This window comes from Hyaena hyaena, unplaced genomic scaffold (assembly GCF_003009895.1).
Source record: "Hyaena hyaena isolate Hyena2069 unplaced genomic scaffold, ASM300989v1 scaffold_91, whole genome shotgun sequence".
NCBI classification, from domain to species: Eukaryota; Metazoa; Chordata; class Mammalia; order Carnivora; family Hyaenidae; genus Hyaena; species Hyaena hyaena.
Genome location: NW_024080725.1, coordinates 56448 through 75626, shown reverse-complemented (window position 1 = coordinate 75626; position 19179 = coordinate 56448).

The window sequence follows — 19179 nt, the reverse complement described above, 5'->3', positions numbered from 1 at the left end:
GTTTGAGCAATGTGTCAGGCTCTGTGTTGCCAGCCCAGAACCTGAAGTGTGCTTCAGATTCTGCATCTTCCTATTTCTCAGCCCCTCCCTCACTCTTGCTCTGTCTCTCTGTCTCTCTCCCTCTCAAAAATAAATAAATATTTAAAAAAACATAGGGGCGCCTGGGTGGCTCAGTTGGTTGAGTGTCCAACTCGGCTCAGGTCATGATCTCGCATTCATAGGTTCAAGCCCCGCATAGGACTCTGTGCTGACAACACAGAGCCTTGAGACTGCTTTGGATTTTGTGTGTGTGTGTCTCTATCTCTGCTTCTCCCCTGCTTGCACTCTGTCTCTCAAAAAATAAAAATAAATAAATATTTTAAAAAAACAAAAAATAAAATGAAAAAAATTTTGAAACTTACTGTTAGAAGTCAGTACCGATGCACTTGTTAACTATGTTGTCAAATGATGTCTATGACTTTAGGGTAAATCTCAGTCTTCTTTACCACCATTTACAGATGAAGAAAATAAAAAAGAGGAGGTGATTTGCCCAAGGTTACACAGAAAATAATTGGCAGAAGAATTGATTTAGTTGGATCAACCTTCTTTTGGCTTGTACTAAAATCCATAGCCCTCTTTTTCTTTCTCTTGGTCTGTAAATTGCCCCTCACATCCTCCAGAGATAAAACTGTATAGCCAGGCAGTTGAATCCCCCAGTCAAGGCTGAGAAGGACTAACCATCATCTGTTTAGGAGGATGAGACTTCATTCATATATTCAATCATTTAACAAGTAATTGCTGTATGCCTATTATGCTATAATGCACCAGGTCATGTGCTAGATGTACAGAGATAGAAAAATAACCTTTGCTTGCTACAAGCTTGCAGCTACTGGGGGATGTGGACAAGCCAACAGTTCCTATAATGTATGACAAGCTCTGAGAACTATGGAAAAATGTCAGTTATTGACCAGCATAGGGGGTCAGAGAATGATTCTCAGAGGAGCATGCATCTAAGCCAGGGCAAAGGTGTAAGAAAAAACAAAAAGAAGTATAAGTAGGGGTGAGAAAGGAGAAATAGGAGTAGCAGCAGATAAGCAGAGTCTGAGAAAGCATGGCATCTTGGGGAACTCTAAGCCTTTCCATATGGCAAGAGCAGAAGTGTGGAGAGCCATATGGCCAAGGGAGTGCATGTGCCCTCAGTACCTAGATATCCGGGCAAAAATTCGACTCTCCATCACTCTGTATTCAGTGAATAAATGGGTAATTGAAGTGTGGCTGGAGATGGCAGGGGTCAGATTGGGAAGGATCTTGGATAATTGTACAGCAAATTTGAATTTTATTCTGAAGGTAATTAAGCCATAAAAGATTTTCATCTGGAAAGTATTACAGTCAGATGCACGCACTGGAGGTTTTGAAAGTGGACTGGAGATTGGCAAACTTGGAGAGGTGACGAGGTTGTTATAGAAACACAGGTGAGTAAGGAATGTGGATGAAGGAGTGGAGTGGAGAAGAGGTGGCACTTGACGAGAGGAAGGAAGTATTTGGCTGTTGGCATCTGGATTGAGAAGGTGGGCAGAGGGAGTGGAATAAATGGAAGGTTCCCAGGTTTCTGTGCCTAGTTTGATTTTCGTCATGAGAGAAGAGATGGAGTGAGTGAGGAGATGAGGCAACAGTGAGGGTGGAAGCAGAAGTATTCATGGGGATAAAACATGCAGGCCATCCTCTCTTCTTCTTTCCTTCCTCCCTTCCTCTTCCTTCCTTCCTTCCTTCCTTCCTTCCTTCCTTCCTTCCTTCCTTCCTTCCTTCCTTCCTTCCTTTCCTTCTTTCCTTATCCCTTCTCCAGGGAGAAAGCTGGAAAGGAGGTGCTGGTGGACAACTCATGAATCCTTTATTGCCCTCTATCTCCCATTGTTAAATGAAGGGACTCATTGATCTTTGATGATTTTTCCAACTTGGGAACTCTCTGTTCCATGATGTATCCTCTTCAAGACTCATCCAGTGGGTGTGTGATTCCTTAGCAAAGGGAATTATTAGGAGATTTGTGGTAAGTGAAGACGAGTTGAGAACTAAGAACAACTGACTGGGGTTCTGGAAACTTGGCTCAGCCCAACTACCTGGGGGACCTTAGGTAGTCAACCCGCTCCTCCAAGTTCTGAACTCACCCAAAATACAGATGAAGGATAGAGGATAGAGAGATGACCAAGGAGCGTCTCCATACTAGCCATGTCTCATTCCCTGTAGTGGCTTAGAGAACAGCTCTCCCTTTGTCCAGCCCACCCTTTCTTTCTTGCTCCAGCCCTAATCTATACATTATTGATTCTTCTCTTTGGCCTGAGTAATTTCCTAGTGTTCACTCTACTTCCTGAGGAGGGCTCATCTTTGACATCCAACTTAAGCCATTCAGGAAATTCAAGCGTCATTCACTTTGGATTAGAGAGAGAATTTGCTAATCGTGATACACCAGCTTCCGCTGGGGGTACCAAGGTCAGTAACAGATATGCCAGTTATTTGAAGTCTGCTCCTGGCTTGCCATCAGGCACACAATGTATAATATTTATATCAGTGACTCTTCCTATTGGATAAATGCATATGAATGGGGCTTCCCAAAGGTAAAGAGAATAATAATCCTTTTCATGATAATGAATGCTATTGACTCGGAAATCCCCAATAGCCCATCCATATAAGTTGAGATTTTACTTAAAGATGAAAATCAAATACAGGCAACAAAACAAATGAATAACAAACAAACAAAAGGCAGAATCAGATCTATAAATACATAGAACAAACTGATGGTTCCCAGAGGAACCTATTTGCATGGGCAAAATGGGTGAAGGAAAGTAGGAGATACAGGCTTCCAGTTATGGAATGAATGAGTCACAGGACTAAAATGCACAGCATAGGGAATATAGTCAACGGTGTTATAATAGTATTGCTATTATAATAATGACAGATGGTAGTCACACTTGTGGTGAGCATAGAATAAGGTATAAGAGATGTTGAATCACCATGTTATACACCCAAATCTAATGTAACATTATGTGTCAGTTATATTCAAATTAAAAAATTAAATCAAATGTCAGTATCTGATGAGATATGCGTAACTGAGATCTTAGGTCAAAACTCTGGGCATCTTGATAAGAAGAGAGCCATGCTTTTTTAATTTGTTGTGGATTGTGCAGCTATTCTTGATTTTGCAAAACGTAAATCTTTTCTCTAGGAATTCTTGTTTACACTGGGAACAAATTGTAAGTCCTTAGTGGCTTTAACATTTTGTTCAGTATTTGCTTTTCACTTTTTCTCGGTTTACGAGTACTTCCGGGTGGACGTTTGTGCTGAATAATGGGGAAAACCCGAAGAAGAGAGACACCAAGCCACTTTTTCAGCTCACCTAACCCAGATGCTGAGGCAGGAGCTTGAAATAAAAAGGCAAAGACTTTGCTAACCTGAGCGTCTACTTACTCAATAAAGCTGACAGAAGATAAACTTGGGTAGCTGGGAATATTTAATTGCTGCAGGCAGACTTCTAAATGCTTTTCTTTAAAAAACAACAATGTGATTTAGAGCCTGGGTTGTTTTTTAACTTTCCCTTTTAGATATACAAGCAATAATTCTAACAACAGAAAAAGATTGTTTACAGTGCTGTGTTGCTTAGGAGCAAATACTCATCACCTTCTCTTATGAGACCCAAGACAGTAGAGCTTTCATCCAGACTTTGCCTACTATGCACCTTTCACTCACTATGAGCCTCTCAGTGAGTCTTCTGAGCTTCGCTTTCCTTTTCTGTGCCTCCTATGCACTAGGGGCTTTACAAACATGATCTCATTAAGCCAACGATGAGAAATAAAATGTTAAGTCCTTTACACCTCTTTCCCCATCCCTCCCCCACCCAACCCCCCCACAAGTAGTGAAAGAGGTTGGGATATACAACCCAATATGTAGGTTTGAATCTCAGGTTACCACCTTTCATACTTGTGCAAGTTTCATAGTACGTATCTGAGCTTCTGTTTCACCAGGAGTATGCAGGTAGCAGTGTTAGGAACACTGAGTCTTGAATCTAATCCATTCCCACTAGGAGTCAAAATGATTAGGACATGTCTAGAAGGGTCCACTAATTGAGGGGGATCCCCTAGACAGAACTTTGGATAGTAGCTTGGCAGATAACACAAAAGGTACATTTTTGTCTCTACCTTATTTATATGCTCACTTTATCTGGAAAAATACTAGCTATGCCAATCAATTGTTGGACAGAGAGATAAGCACTCCAAATGGGCTGCAGAAACTTAATGAACCAGCACAATTTTTTTTTTTCAGTTAGCTATAGAAAACATTATTGGCTGCTTATCCAACATCCATTCCTTCCAAATGGTACCCCATGTTATTCCGGTTTCCATGTTTATCTATGTGGCCATGTGGTTTAGTGGAGATAGACTCCTCCTTATGGGTATGAATACTGATTGGCCTAAAACATAACATAACATCCCCTTGCCACTGATCGGTTTGAACATGAACCAGAGAGATAATTCAGGCCAATGCGTCATGGGGAGATGATATCTACTGGGGTTTTTTCTCATAACAATAAGAAGTCAAAGAACAGAGCAAACTCGTAAAACTGATAGAACAGAGAGATGAAGACTTAGGTCCATGAAGTGATTACTGTGCTTCTGACTCAACTAACCTTATCGGATAATACATGTTCATCATTGCTTATGCCACTTGATTTAGAATTTTCAGTTGTATGCAGCTGAAAGTATACAAGCTGACACAGTGGGCTTCTGCTCAGTCACCTCCTGTAGCCCTCTCCTGGGGGAATGGAGAAGCGATATAAGTTCGTAAGCAATCTCTGCTCATGGACAGTACTTGCTGAGGAGTCAGGGAAGTCGGTGGTATTAAACGTAAAGTAGGTGGTACAGGTATTACTACCCAGAAGTCTACTATTAGTTTCTTTAGATGAAATTAGAATACAACTCATATTGAGAGGACAAGCCACCATGTTGCTGCCATGGGGTCAGTTGTAGTTTGAGACGATACTTTATCTCCTCATAGGACTAAGAATCCAATATTCTTAGTTTGAGTTGCTACTCCACCATTTCCTTAGGCAAGTGGCTTAAGTTTTCTCATTAGTGAAATAACAGTGACAATAATAATATCTTATAGGGTTGCTTTGCAGATTGAGATAAAGTATATAAAGGTAATAGCATGGTGCCCAGCACATAAAAATGCCCAATATTGGTTCATGATCATCCTCATCACCATCATCATTATTGTCACCATCATCATCACCATCAATCATTGTCATCATCACCATCATCATCACCACGACCATCATCATCATCATTCCAAGGTTGAAATTAAACTTATTATCTATAGCCAATGCCAGTTAACAACTTCTTGAAATTTGGTCACTTGATGATTCTATTTCTGTAGATAATGGCTTGTCTCTTTCAAAAATAATAACATAGTAATAATGGCTACACTTTATAAAAGCTCACATTATATGCTGGATACTGTTCCAAGCATTCTATGTGTATTATCTCATTAAAATCTCGTAATGACTCTGTGAGGTAGCTATCATGATTATTATTATTATATATATTTGAAAGATGAGGACACCGAAACACAGAGGTGAAGTAACAGTCCCAAATTCTTATGGCTAGTAAGTGGCAGAGCCAGCTTTGAACCCAGGCAGGCAGGCTGCAGGAGGCACACTCAAAAGATACTATGCTTGCTGCCTGAATCAAGAGACACTTACTACTGACTGCTTACCATAAGCCACTGGTCAAGGGCTCTATAAGTACAAACCCAATAAATTCACAGCCATTGTGACCTAGGTGGTAGGAACCATGACGTGTCTGAGTGAGACTTAACCCTATTTTCAAGATAACAAGTTAGCTTGCCACCATTTGTTGGATGCTAGTAGAAGATTCCTGGCTTAGAGACAAAGAACGATGTTATTCACAGCAATAGAAACAGTCAGAGTATCAGCATTATTGTGCCAATTCCCACAGAGTGGTGCAAAGAGGACCAGATGACAGCAGTGCCCACAGTGGGTTGAGATAAACCCTGAGCTTAAGGGACCTGAATCTTTTATAATGGGCAGCCAGCATTCCTACCCCTCACCCTGGACAGAGACATGATCTCTGTCATCCAAGACTATATAAACATCCTTGAAAACATAGTCCAAAACACAGAGAGGTGGGTGCCTTGCTCTCAAGATGTGCAGAAACTTGAGCTCCCACAAAGAACTATCTCAACAACAGGTACTATTATTAGCTTTATTTTACAAATGAGGAGATTAAGGCCCCAGATTATGTAGCTTGTTCAAGGTCACAGGGCCAGGTTTAAACTTCCACTCTGCCCCTTCTTTGCCATGTGACCTTGTTTAATCTACATAAGCTGCCTACTCTACCTCCTTACTATCTTCACTAGAGTCCCTTCCTTCCCCTTCCCACTCTATCTCCATATCAACTTCTCGCCTGGAACCTTCACCGTACCAGTTTCCAACCCCTTAATTTTGCTCTTCTTCAATCTTACCTGGAGATTTCAGCCAGGCTCTCTTTCTAAAATGCAAATGTGATCATATGATTCCCCATCCTTGAAATCCTTTAATGACTCTCCCCAGCATATAGTGCTTACAGCGGCATGTGTGACCCTCACTTGCTTGGCGACCTTTCTATGGCCCCTCCTGCTAGAACTAAGTGCAGTTCATACTCTCTCAAGCTTCCATGCACTCGCACTTGTGCTTCCCTCTACTGGGAAGCCCTTTCTCTCCATTGCACCTGGACACTGAGATCACAGTTTTTAGAATCTTACATGCTGCACCTCCTTGGTGAAGCTTTGTCAGATCCGTCCCTCTCATCTGTCTGATGAGTACTCCCTCTTCCTTTTCTCTCCTTCTCCTGCCTCTCACCTCCTCATTTCTTTTGCTCCATTCTCCATTCATCTGTCTAATCACATCAGATCCCTGTAGCTTCAACCAACTATGTCCTGCCAATAGCAAAGACTCCCTTATCCCTGGAACCATAGGTGCCTCTCACGGTGGCTTCTGGAGTCATTGCCCTCCATTTTTGAAGTCTGACTTCCTTTGCTCATAACTGAGTGATGATCTGACCTCTTCAGAACGTGCAGGGATTGGTGGCTGCCTGGGGGGTAGGGCTGGAAGTGGAGATTGACTTGAATGGGCATATGGGAAACTTTTATGTTGATAAACATGGTCGATATCATGATTATGGCAGTTGTGGTGCTGGGAATAGTTCAGGTCAATGAAATATTGGTTGAAGCTTTGGGTAGAACTTCTGCAGCAGTGACTTTAAAGAGAAAGAAGACTCACCTGGCATATGTCCCTCTGCCTCTTGTCTTCTCTACTTCTGCCTGGAACTCAGAAGCAATAGCGAAGGTAGAGCAGCTATCTTATTGCCATGAGGCAACAAACAGATGGAAAGGATGACAGAGCAGTAAACAGAACACAGCCCGGGGCCCTGATGGCTTCCTGAAGCCCTTTTAACATCCCTGCATGACCAATCTCCAGATACCTCATTTGTGCTTCAATCATTTGAGCTCTTGTTTTTCTGATTGCAGTCACTGATAGCCAGTTCCTAATTGTATCTTTGAAGCTGTGTATCTCTACTGGTGAAATCCAGAGGATGAGTGACTAATATATTCAACCAGGGTAGGTCGACCAATTGATTTGAGATTTTGACTCAGCAGCGAAAGTCATTTGCTTACCTCTCTCCTTCTGTAACTAGCAGAATTTTACTTCCGTAACATGCAGGTATTGGCTTTAAATTTTCATTTTCCCCCATTGGTGTGGCTGCATCATTCTTGGTCTCAGGCTTGCGGCTCAGATGGAAATCAGGCCCTCCCCAGTTCTACAGGGTAGAACAGGTTCTAATGTAATCAGCTCAGGCCAGCCCTGGAGAATTACTTTGTTCTTTGTTTTTATATAAAAATCTGCCAACCGGAACCAAAATAAATCAATAGTGGCTAAACATGGAGGTTCCTCTTTTCAAATTTCTTTGGACCCCTCAAGAAATCTGAAAACAAGAATTAAAGAGATTGCATTAGGAGTCCTCATGGACGCTGAGGGGGGGATCAGGGCTGCCTCGGGCATAAAAGCAGAGAAAAGCTTGTGTTCTTCATTAAGGCCAGCCCTGCCTGCTTTACCAAGTTCACCTCAAGGGCCTGGCTCAGTCCCAGGCAGAACAGGATGGAGGGCTCAAGTCCAGCCAGGTTTGGTGCAGCTCACTTTCATTCCTGGCCAAAAGACCCACAACTTGCACACACCTGAGATGGGGTTTATTCAGTGGAAAGATATATCCGAGCTTCCTCCTCCACTAGCAATGAGTCCGAGGGGTTAACCTTTCTTTGAAGATTCTCGAAGCAGAGCTTCCTCGTCTCTCTCTCCTTCCTGGGGCCACTCTGGCCTACTGCTCTTGCTGCACTGAGCCCCTGATTCCTGCCAGCCACTTCACTACACCTGGGAACACTGAGAGGAACGACCCATGCCCCACCTTCACAGACTCCTGTGCTGACAGAGCTCTCCCAGAGCCCAACTCCCAACCCAATTAGGTGGCTGCTTGGGAATCACACTGGCAAGGATTTATCAGGGAGATGCTGATGCCCTCACTCTAGGGGAAAGGGAGGCTGCAAGTCGATGTTTTGACTTCATTCTGCAAGTGAGTCTTATCCAGAGCCAGATTTGGGAACTGCATCCTTCAGGCACACAGAATCCTCTGGTCTGGCCAGATCTCTCCATTCACTGCTCCCTGAATTCCTGTTCATGCCTACCTTTGCTCAGTACCCTCCTCATACTCCACCCTTATTGAAATCCAACTATTGCTTCAGTCCCTAGAGTGGAATTTGGTCCTAACCATCTTGAAGAAGCCATCAGTGGAGCCCTGATTTGCAATCATTTCCTCTTTCCCTGGGCTATTTATGTTGGGTCCTCCCCTCATTTGGGGTGAGTCCACAGAGCCATGTTGATTTCTTTTGTCATGAGTATGGCTTATGTCATTTATCCAAGGGTAAGCCCTTGTAGGCTGTGTGTCTGCTGTATACTTTCTGGTCTTATAGTGCCTTAGACCATGTGTGACCAAGTCACAGGCCTGGAAAGTTTCTGCAGTTGTCCCAACTAAGAAGTCTGGCCTCAGGCAGACATGGGGGTTAATTCTTGGTTCAGCAGCATCTAAGATCTATGGCTTGGTCAGATTCCCAAGTCCCCCCAGTTGCCTCAGTGGCAGATGAAAGGCTTGTCACAAAACTAGGCTCCCAGCATTGTTGACTCAATGGGAGTTATTGTTATGATAGATCTGGTTATTTCTTTTTCTTTTCATTCTTTTTATCTCCTTCACCTTTGGACACAATTCCGGTCATTGGCGTGAAAATAATGCAGAGATACTGATACGAGGGTGTGTGTAACCTACATGGGCAGGCATGTTCTGGTTGTCACAGACCACACACCATGCAACTCCATTACATTTCAAAATGAGACACAGTCATACTATGAATGTGCATTGAGCATATATGCTTTGCACTTAAGAAGTTGTTTGTTTCTCTTTCAGTCCTGTACCCGCAGGTGGGCTCTTCAGATACCGACTGAACAAAGTTGATTCCTTTGTATACCGTCTTTAGAAAGACAACCATGTTCCTGGCAAATTGAGACCGGCAGACCGTCCCTCCTTAATTGTGCACATGTCTTGCAAACACAAATGTATCTAAAAGCAGCTAAACACAGACCAAAACAGAGACAAAGAGATCCTACAGACCTTTGCTGAGCAAAGCGGGTCCGCAGACCCGGAGAAGCGGCATCACCTGGGAGCATGTGAGCAACGCGGGATTTCACGCTGCACTTCAGGTCCACAGGATTAGAATCTGCATTTTAACAAGATCTGCAGGTGATTTGTATGCACGTTAGAGTCTGAACAGAGGCCAGTATAGAGAAACTTTGATAACAACAGGAAGAGGTCTAAAATACCATTTGGCCTCTCCCCTTAGGCCTTAACTGATGTCATACCCTGCTTGGTAATGCTTCTCTTCACACTCAGAAGAGGGGCTCCTTTATTTTTTGACTTCCGCTTCATGGGGACCTATACGTGGAATCAGTCATTGTTCACATATTACTGCTTCTCAATATCTTAGGCCACCAGGCTTGCCTTAGCTAATAGATTCTAAAGGGACGAGATTATGACCATGTTAGACCCATTAGCATTTATATCTCCCACCGGCAGTAGAAGTAGATAGGCTTGCAATTCATTTATTCATCAATGATTTCACTGAGCATGCAGACATTGGGCAAGGCCCAGAAGATAAAAAGATGAACAGAAGATGGCCCTGGCCATGCCTGATGAGGAAGGTAGGTATGAGAAACAGACCATTACAGTTCAACAGGTGCGCAAAATCACGAAGGGCAGAGAGGAAGTGACTTTGAACTCTAGAGTGAAATTGCCGCTGAAGGTCATCTTTCCCTTTCCTGCTGTGTAGAAAGGAAGACGTCAGGAAGAGGCTGTTGGAATAAAGAGACACCCACGGAAGACCTGTGTGCATCTGACTCACAAGAGCCCTTCTCTTGCAAATGCCCTTTTTTCGCAGGCAAGCACCACAGCTTCCTACACCCTTATTAATCCTTAATTCCAAGGATCAAAAGTGATGTCTTTAGCTTTATTTCTCCCTGAACCAAGATCTAGAGCTTTCCTTGAGTTTACTTTTCCTGCAATTCCTCTACCTAGGTTTTTCTAAATATTTCATAGCATCTCTGCTACAATTAGATCTGAAAACAAAGAAATAAACCTTATCGGTGATTTCTGCCAATATCTGGCAATACCGTGGAAGAGATGTTTTGATTAGGCCATTTTCATTACTAAAAACACTATAGCACAATAAATTAATTCAATGTTGTGCACTTATCTATTAGACACATTAGTATAGGAGTATAAAAATGTTAATTATTCATTATCATCGCTCTGATTATTTGTTGTGGCTGATAATTACATTGAATATATTTTATATCAGTAATAACCTTCTGTCTACATTTACAACATGTCGTATCTTGGGGGCTTGTCAAGTTTTTTCCCCAAGCCTTTCCTTTATTAAGACACAGACCTCAGGAGTACATAACCTTTATGTTGAAGGCTGATTTTCTTCTTTCATATAAAGAGCAAATATTATAGATTAATTAATCCAGGATGATTATAATTTAATCACTCTTCCTCTGGCTTCACAAGGGATTCGGCTTTTATTCAGTTGCTCATTCATATTGTTATGAAGAATAAATGCAGTCATAAAATATTTGTGTGCTATGAATTCACAGAACAACTAATGGAGAACCTGGAGGAGGGGATGCATGCCAGCCGGGCACCTGCTTGTGTCCCACACCATGTGGCCTCAGCCTGGAATACAAGCTAATGACCCACAAGTGAAGAGCCTTGGCTGGTGCAGGAGAGACTGGTCTTTAACTGAGCTGAAGGTGGGGTAGTTCAACCACAATCAAACTACTTCAGTCTCACAGAATTTGAGTGCCTGTTATACAGCAGCACCGTATTGAACTCTGAGCATAAACTATCTACTAACTGCTTGATCTTATAACCATCACTGAATGCCTTTGTGCCTTGGTTTCCTCATCTGTGCAACGGGACAATAACAGAAACTTCTTCACTGTGTTGGGAGGATTGAGCGTGTTAACGACAGGTACTGAGGTGCCTTGAATGGTGCCTAGCACTGGCAGACAATAAACCTGAGCTGTTGCTTTCTTGTAATTTTTACTCAGATGTTTCACTTGACAAGATGGCGGCAGATTGTAAGAGGCAGCTAACGAGCTAATTGTTCAGATGCAATGGTGGTGATGAAAGTCTATTTAAAAATATAAATACAGGATGTGGATTGTCTGCTTGGAGTGTGCTGTGTGAGGAGAACCTTCCAAGAGGAGATCTTAGGAGCTGAGTCACTAAATAAATAAGCCACTGTGTTGCATAGGCCGACGGCAAGGGTGGGGGGAGGTGGGAGAGGGATTGGCGGTGCCATTCTGAGAAGAGGGAGACCTGTCCCTAAAAGCTGAGAAGCCCGTCATCTGTGGTGGAGATGGAGGGAGCTGGCTAGGTTGGCAAGTACCAAATCCCGTGCAGACAAACACGGCAGCTGCACCTCAAGCATCACCCTGAAGGCATCAAGGCACCACCAAAGGGTTTTCCACTGCAGAATAACAAATAAAAAAAAAAAAAATAGGCCTTGCAGGACTGGCCTAGTGGCGGCCCGGAATGTGGAAGAGACAGTGGCTGAGAGTCTGTGGAGAGGGACTGCGTGGCAGGATCCAGGCAGCAACTGTGAGGTCTGTGGCGACACGGGGAGATGTGGGCCGGGAGGTGGTCAGAAGCCGGACCAACTCCACAACTGGTGTAAGGACAAATTCTGAGAGGGGGCAAAGCTTTTGAGTTTGGTTTTCAATAACAGCTATGGTATTGGTGGGGCGAAGGTGGGGGACAGGAGGGAAGGAAGGGAAGGGGCACAGGCAAGAAGCACGAGGTGAAGATGACAAGCGACATTTATTATGTGCTTACTGCATGCCAGGTATTGCACAAAATGTCTCACTCGTATTACCTCCTTAAAACCTCACGGGAGTTTACTGAGGAAAAGGCCATTGTGATCCCCATTTTACAGATGGGAGGAAACCGAGGCCCTGATCATTACATAGCAGGGCCACAGAGCAAGAACGTGGTAGTTTCAAATTCTGGGAATTTTATTTTATTAAAAATTTTGTTTAATGTTTATTTATTTTTGAGAGAGAGGACAAGAGAGACAGAGAGAGAGAGAGCATAAGCAGGGAGGAGCAGAGAGAGAGGGAGACACAGAATCCAAAACAGACTCTAGGCTCTGGGCTGTCAGCACAGAGCTCGATGAGGGGCTCGAACTCACCATGAGATCATAAATAAACAAATATTCTTAAAAGTTTTTAAAAAAGAAAAGAAGGCTGGGCCTTAGGCACCTGCTCCATTCTACAGGCTGCAGGTGGTGCTGGTCAGCTGGCGTGTGGGGGCGGGGGATGGGGGACCTACCATGCCCATGGGTACGTGTGTCTGGGTGGGGGACTGAGCAGGATGTGAGGAGGGTTGCCAGTCAGGGCGGGGCTCTCTGAACTGGGGTGAGCAAGATCTCTGAGGAGACGTGGGGGCCGAGGAAACACGCGGGACACCCAGGCTCAGGGCACTGGGGCGAAACAAAAGACAGCAACCCCCAAGCTCCTGGTCTCTGTGGGTCTCAGTTTCTTCGGGTGTTCAGGGGGCAACTCTTCACAGGGCTGCGATGGGGACTGGTGACAATGTAGATGAAGCAGCACTGCAGCGACAGGCCAGGAACCCCGCCGACATCAGCTCCTGGCCCGGGGAGGCGGCCCCAGGCCCCCTGGACACACCCGGATCTGCGGGAAAATGTGTGCATGGCTTCGCCCCCACCTGACCCTGGGCTCCTGACATGTGGGTCGGCTTCCAGTGGGGATCTGAATAGGGATTTGGGGGGCACTTTTGAAAGACAGACTGTAAGAGATTAATTAGCTTAAAGAGCACCCTTAATAATGAGTTCTCAACCCTGGCTGCATATTAGAGAGAACTTGCAAACGTGCTAAGGTCCAGGCTCTCCCCACAGGGGTTCAGGGTCTTTTGATCTCCAGTGGGCCCCAGCATGGGTCTATTTTTGAATCTCTCCAGGATATCCTGATGTGTCGTCAGCGTTGAAACCACCAGTTACGGCAGAGAGCGAAGGCCAGCTGTTTAGGCACCACCGGGCATTAGCCTGAGCTCCAGGCCGGTTTCCCCAAGCAGAGCATATTAATAGGCAGCTCTGTGGGACACTTACGGAGCCAGGGAAGTGCCACAAAGCAGGCTCCTGGGACACCAGGCCAGCCACTCTCCACCTCCACTGGGTAACCGTACGATGTGGGCAGGGGCGCAAAGCATGGGAACAGTTCCTTCAGCATCGCCACTATGCGTCCAGCCCAGGCAGGGAATGAATGTGACACTCTCTGGTGGCCTCTCCAGCCCAGCTTTTCACAAGCTGTGTCTGACCATACTCCCTACAGCGCAGGACAGGTCTCAATTAGCGTGGCGTGGCCCATGCCTATGCGACCGACTCTCACTTCTGCAGGAGAGGATTTTCCTGTTTTTGGGTTATAGGTGGCTGACTTGTAATTCCAGCCTGGCTTTTTCCACTGCTCTCCATCCTCCTGGGTCTTCCTCCCCGTGGCCTGGATAGTACACAGGCACCCAGAATCATGACCTGAGCCCAACTGGGATGTCAAACCGACTTTCGGTGTCCAGCCCTGTACCGAACACAGTGCAGGCACTAAATAAATGTCTGTTGACTGCTTGGTTGTGGCCACACAGATCATGACATGTAGCTCAGAGCACAGGAGAATTCTTTTTGGGTTTTCTCCCCTCCTCCACTGTGTGGATGAGCAACAGTCGATGGTGATACTTTCTAGACTGACTAATTGACCTTTCTAAATATGGCCTCCAAGTCCTGGAGCAGAGAGCAGAATTTTTCTCTTTGTTGCCAAAGTGTTATCTTTTTATAACCTGTTGTTAATTCAGCTGTATTTTAGACTGCATGTGTCATCTACCAGTTTCCACAGTGGTCCCACCTCAACTTCATTTTTCACATTTCACCATTGAGACACTACATTTAATAACTATTCTGTCACTATTCAGAGGTGTTTTGAAATGCTAACAGAGATGAGTCTTTATGCGAGAGCAGTTGTTGAAGTGAAGGGCCCAAATAGCTTCAGACACCATCATAGGTTAATATTGGATTAAAAGAAGAGGAGGTGATGGGGCACCTGGGTGGCTCAGTTGGTTGAGCATCCGAATTCCACTCAGGCCATGATCTCACGGGTTTGTGAGTTTGAGCCCTACCATGGGCTCACTGCTGTCAGTGCAGAGCCTGCTTCAGATCCTCTGCCCCTCTCTCTGCCCCTCCCCCACTCATTCTCTCTCTCTCAAAAATAAATAAATATTAAAAATATTTTTTTTAAAAAAAGAAGAGAGGGTGAGGTAACCTGGTAGATATGGGAGCCAACTCTTCATTTTGAAAAGGTTATCAAAACTTGACACATGCTCTTGGAGTCAGTCTGTAAAATTATTTGTTCTTAGAAAGTATGTTTGGATTTGAAGAGGGAAGAGCCATATGGAAGAAGGATCTCTCCCAAGAAGACAAATCTTTGACTTCAGTGGGGAATTTATTATTTGCTAGGAAAAAAATGTAGTTCTTCTAACAACCTTATATGAAAGGAATGAAGTTCCTCTAGTGAAATGTGAGAAAACTTCTTAGAGACGTTACTTCTCAAGCTACATCTAAGATAGGGTGAGATTTAAATAGCAAACGTCGAGACAGGGGCTGGTGGGGGGTGGGGGGAGATGTGTCCCTGACAAAGTGAGTGGATTGACAGAAATATAAGGATAAGAGAGGGCCTGTGTGAGATGATGAGAGAATGAAGCCAGTTTCTTTTTTTTTTTTTTTTTAAATTTTTTTTTAACGTTTTTTTATTTATTTCTAGGAGAGAGAGAGAGAGACAGTGTGAGCAGGGGAGGGTCAGAGAGAGAGGGAGTCACAGACTGAAACAGGCTCCAGGCTCTGAGCTGGCAGTCAGCACAGAGCCCGACGCGGGGCTCGAACCCACGATCCGCGAGATCATGACCTGAGCGAAAGTCGGACGCCTAACCGACTAAGCCACCCGGGCGCCCCAAAGCCAGTTTCTTTTGAGGTGTGAGCAGCATAAAGAGAGGAAGCTGAAATGTCTGAGAATTAATTCTTGCTAAACCACTGTAAGCTATCACCCTGGGAACATGGACACTTAGTGGGTCCTCTGAAGGGCAGTCCAGAGAAGTCAAAGCTCTAACAATGGCAATCCCAGCACTGTGGCTACCAAGGAAGAAAGATGTCTTAGATAAGTCCTCAAAGCTCCCTCAAAACATCTTCTTGCTGGTATGTCTTATCCCAGTCTACACGGTCTACAGGCATCTGGATCTCCTGATGGGTGGGGTGGGGATTCCTCCTTCCTGTGTAGGTGAATTTGAGAAGACAGCTCAATGGTGTGGTCAAAAGTACACACTCTAAGGCCAAAAGGCCTGGGCTCAAATGCCAGCGCAGCGTCTTGCCACTTCCACTTGGTAACCAGTAACTTGGAAAGTTACTTAACCACTAAGTACCTTGATTTCCTTAGCTGCGAGGTCGTGACGCATATAACGGTACCTAGTTCCATGAGTTACTAAGAAGAAGAAGGGTTCAGACAGTGCCTGGTACATGATTCGTGTCAAGTGCAAGCTGATGTATGGTGATTACCATTACTGTTTTTGCCAGTGAACCGTTATTGCTCTACTCTCCCTTGAGTCCCCACCTCTGTCTGCCCATCCCCATCTTGCCAACCTTTCTTCTCCTCTGTAACATAATAAACAAATGATTCTCCAATTTGAGCAGCGCTTTGCTGTTGGCAAGTGCTTTCAAACACACAATCCCATTTGGCCCTTGGGCGTAAACACTTTGTACATTTGAAAATGGGAACAACAGCCCCCAAAATAATAAATAGAGTTACCCAAGGTCACAGTGCCAGCAAGTGGCAAATGATCCCAATATGATGTCCTTAACTCATGTGTTCGTCCATTCCTGTGTTTTCCATCTGCCTGTATTTTTTGAGTACCTGCTCTGTGCTAAGAACTAGGCAGATAATTGGTGACGTGGCTATAAAACACTTGATCTGGCCTCCCCAGGGCTTTGGTCTAATGAGGAGCAGGGGGCAATGGAGACAGTCTGGTGGTGTGAGTGGAAGGAAACATGGGTCACCCGAGAAGCATACAGGAACTGAGAAGGAGGTCAGACATTTCAAAGAGGGTTTCAGAGGTGTCTAAGAGATGAGGCCTACAGACAAGTCTGGAAAGACAAGAGAGAATCAATCATCAACATAGAAAGAAGGAAGGGAACTCCACCTCTTCCTTCTCTAACCCCACCTGCTCTCCCAACACACGCTAACTCTGTTGGATTGGCAACAGCCTTGAGTTTAAAAACGAACAGGATTACTGGTATTTTTTGCATGCTTTCTATGTGCCTGGACTGTTGAGGCTCAGCCCACAAGGAGCTCCCCATCTAACTACTGGGTGGAGACCTGAGCAGGGCAAATGGGGGCGGGGGGGAAGGGCATCCAGGGTGAGAGTAGGTGCTGTGTGCTTGGTGTAGCCATAAACATAACTGGCCCCAGGTAATATGCAAAAATGCCCAAAGCGGGTGAGCCTGGTATTTCCTGGCTTGTCTCAGCCTCCCACATTACATTAGCTCCCTTTTACAAGCCACATACTAGACAGAAGGCCCTTTTCATTTGTTACCTCATTTGTTTTACCTGAAAACTGTTGAGAGTAGACTCTGTAGAGAATACGGAAATTGCAGCACAAAAGAGGCTAATGATTTGCCCCAGGTGGCCGAATTAGCTACCTGTTGCTGTGAGACAGATTATCCCAGGTCTTGGTGCCTTAAAACAGCAATAATCACTGTTTCTCACAATCTCCATGGGCCAGGAATTCATACCATGCATAGCAGAGAGGGTTTGTCTCCGCTCTACAATGCCTATGGCCTCAGCTGGAGGACTTGAAGTTTGGAGACTGGATTCATCTGCAGACCAGCTCATTCACATGTCTGGAGGGAGATTTGGGCTGTCTGCTGTGATTGTTGGTCGAAGCACTTTTGTGTTGCCTTTCCATGTGGCCCAGACTTCCTTACAATATGGTGCCCAGATCCCATAAGCAACCATCCAGAGAAAGAAAGAGCCCTGTGGCAGCTATGCCTTTAGGACCTTCCTCAGAGGCCACAAAGCACCACGTCTACCATGTTCGATTCACCGAAGCAATTACAAATGTCCATCTACCTTCAAGGAAGAGAACTGAGACACTACTTCTCAAAGATCAATGTCAGTGTCACGTTAAAGAAAAGCACATGGGATGGAGTATACATAGGACATCTTTGCAAAAGCAACCTCCCATAGGGACACAACTGTCAAATAGCAGATTGGGGTCTTCCATATATGGCTGCATTATAATACCTGCCCTTCATTATCAATACCATCTTCCCAGCTGGGGGAAGACACACTTGTCCACAGATGCCTGAGTATCCAGAGGCACATGTGACAGGCCCCAGAGCTGGGCGATCACCCCCTTAACATGGAGAACATAGCCCTGAGCCTTGTCTTCTTTTGACTTCCTTATCATCCGCGCTCCCCAACCAGAGCTTTCAGAAGAATATGCAGGCCAGAACCCCTGAGCTAACAAAGCTCGGAAGAATAAACACCAGTGCAATCACCTAAACAGGTTTGCCTTCCTGCCTCCATGGGTTTTTTTTTTTTTTTTTTTTTTTTTTGGCGGGGGAGAGGACATCCCTAATCTTGTTTCCAGCTGTTTCTGCATTTCTATGCTGCCTATCACCTTTTAGACCCAGATGCGATATGAATTATTCATTTGATTTGGGGCAGGTGCACCCATTTCCTCCCAGGACCCGAGGGGCAGGCATAGGAAATTAATTCACAACGTCTGTAGCTTGAAGTCACTAGCAATTTCCACACCATGGAAAAAATAAACCAAAGATATGGGACTTGAGAAAGCTCAAAGGTGTTGAGAAGAGTCATCAGCAATTCTTGATGGCCTCTTAGACAAAAAAATGGGCACCGATTCCTGCATGAAAGGTTTCGATGAAAAGGGGCTTCTCGGTCGTGGAGGTGATATGAGTGAGTGAGGGGTGTCACAGAAGATCTTCCCTGGAAGTCTTGAGATAATGGCACCTATCTGCCTGCCGGTGGGAGGATCCGGCACCTTCTCAAGCTTCTCCCCAAACTGACTCTTCTATTATTCACTGAATATTCCAGGTCTAACACATTGAGGTCTCTTCCCTCTGGACATTATGTGAGTCTGAAGGGTGAGCACTAAAGATGGACATGGATTGTAGCCCCTACTAAGGATCAGCCCCCATCACTCCGGATTTCCCAAGGGCCATTTGGTTATGATGGGCTCTCTGTCACCAGAAATGTTATCATATCACAATTTCTAGCCCTTTGGGGGCTGGCTTTCCCTTATGATAAACTTCAAAAAATTCTCCCACAGTCCTAGTCTTCCAAGCATGTCCTCAAACATGGGCAATTTGTGACTGGGGAGGATTGTTTTTTAGTGTAAGAACAAAATAATTGTAGAT